The sequence below is a fragment of the Hyperolius riggenbachi genome, chromosome 7, assembly GCF_040937935.1.
Source record: "Hyperolius riggenbachi isolate aHypRig1 chromosome 7, aHypRig1.pri, whole genome shotgun sequence".
Taxonomy (NCBI): Eukaryota; Metazoa; Chordata; class Amphibia; order Anura; family Hyperoliidae; genus Hyperolius; species Hyperolius riggenbachi.
This window is the reverse complement of record NC_090652.1, coordinates 145,270,739-145,272,581: the sequence shown is the minus strand read 5'-3', so window position 1 is coordinate 145,272,581 and position 1,843 is coordinate 145,270,739. Positions and strand designations below refer to the sequence as shown.

Sequence of the window (1,843 nt, the reverse complement as noted above, 5' to 3'; positions counted from 1 at the left end):
CCAGTATTTTAAGAAAATAACTGAATTGCTATGACAAGAATGGTTACAATTATGTTTGCTGTCCCTTGGCTGCATAGCACTGTCACGCGACAGGCTGTACATGGACGGTAATCATGAATACGTTATGGATGACAACAACATAGCATTTTCTGCAGTATACAACATCCTGTACTAAGCTTAAATCCAGCTAACTACTAGGTATCAATAGCTATCTGACAACACTTTAATGCAGAACGAGTCCTGTGTAAAACGGAAACTGCTTGGCAATTTATTTAAAAATTCTCCGTGTAGGCACGGACGGGGTTCGAACCCGTGATCTTCGGTTTACGAGACCGACGCCTTACCACTTGGCCACCGCGCCTGCGTCTAAACTCACTGTAGCCACGTCTTGTCATGCTACTGCCCAAACATTCCACTACTATACAATTACTTTTTTATTGTAACCTTTCCTCGGAGCTATTGTATTCCTTGCTTCTATTTGTCTACGCTGCCTAGGCATTTATTCAGCTCATTTGATATATTTATATTCAATCAATCGTCCTTCGTGCCCTAACTCGGCATGGCGATGAGACTGTCATGCATATTACAGAGAACGCTACGTTGGGAGGAGGGGGGAACATTGAGAACTTTCAACTGAAAACGAATTAGACAAGCGTGCCGTTTATCGTCGCACGAAAGGTTCGGTTGTTTTCCGCCCTCTTTGCCTTTGTGACGTCATCGCTCGGGGTGACGAGGCTTTGCGTGCTTTCACTTTCGTTTCGGTTCGCGGACTGTAGGCGAGTGTATAGTGAGATTTTACCGGGGAGACGGAGCGATACGGGGCGGTAAAGGAGGCCCCTCTTCTCTCTGGTTAATTGAATGGTTTTATATATATATATATATATATATATATATATATATATATATATATATATATATATATATATATATATATATATATATATATATATATATATATATATATATATATATATATATAGACTGTGGTTTTTGTATGCGATTTGTGCGCTGCTCGGTTTTCTCACTGTATGTAAAGTGCTCAGTTTGTCCCATTGAATTGTAATAATTAGATTAATAACAGGGTGATTAACGTTGTATTTGTAAACCACAGGGGTATTGAGTTGTAGCTAGAAATCATGAGGCTCCATTATAAGCCCCCACAAACAGCCAGAAGGGCCCCCATTAATTAGCACCTCCAGTACCAAGAGCCAGAGGTACCCCCTCTAGGTAGTCCCCATTAAATAACCTTTGCTATTCACCATTTAATGGCTTTTCAGTGGTAACATTCTGACACCTAGCACTTTATTTACCTTTTTTATTTTACCTAGCCAGAGGTTTATTTACTAATGTTGTTAATTTATTGATTTGTACATAGCTTGCTTCCCCATTCATCATTGCAAAGCTCCCAACTCCCAAATCTTCTGGAGGGACAGTCCCTCTTTGGGAGAGGGAGAGAGAGAGAGAGAGACGTGATCGTGTGCGCACGGCATTTGCGTTGCTTTGTCTCTCTGATGTGGTGCAGATCTAATTTATTTATAGTAAATGGAAGCACAGTTTGTTTTAGCAAAATGGCATGCATCCGTGAGCGGCTAGGTGTGTACCTCTGAGTAAGATCAGAAATGTAGGTTGGACAGGTTTTGTGGACAGATTTGTAGGTCAGACACAGTATCTTGAATCTGATTCTGGACTGGATAGGAAGCCAGTGGAGGGATTGAAGGAGGGGATCCGCCATGGTGGAGCGATGGGAGCAGTGGATAATTCTGGCTGCCGCATTCATGATATGATGGACTGCAGTGGGGCTGTTCGGGTCATAGGGAGACCAGACAGAAGGGCATTGTAGTAG

At 42.0% G+C, this 1,843-nt stretch overlaps 1 non-coding gene across 1 annotated transcript; it reads right to left on the bottom strand.

Annotated features, from left to right (window-relative positions):
* Nucleotides 1-289: 289 nt before the first annotated feature.
* Nucleotides 290-361, bottom strand: TRNAT-CGU (transfer RNA threonine (anticodon CGU)). Its single transcript has one exon. It is a non-coding gene; the product is annotated as a tRNA-Thr (tRNA).
* Between the last annotated feature and the right edge of the window lie 1,482 nt (nt 362-1,843).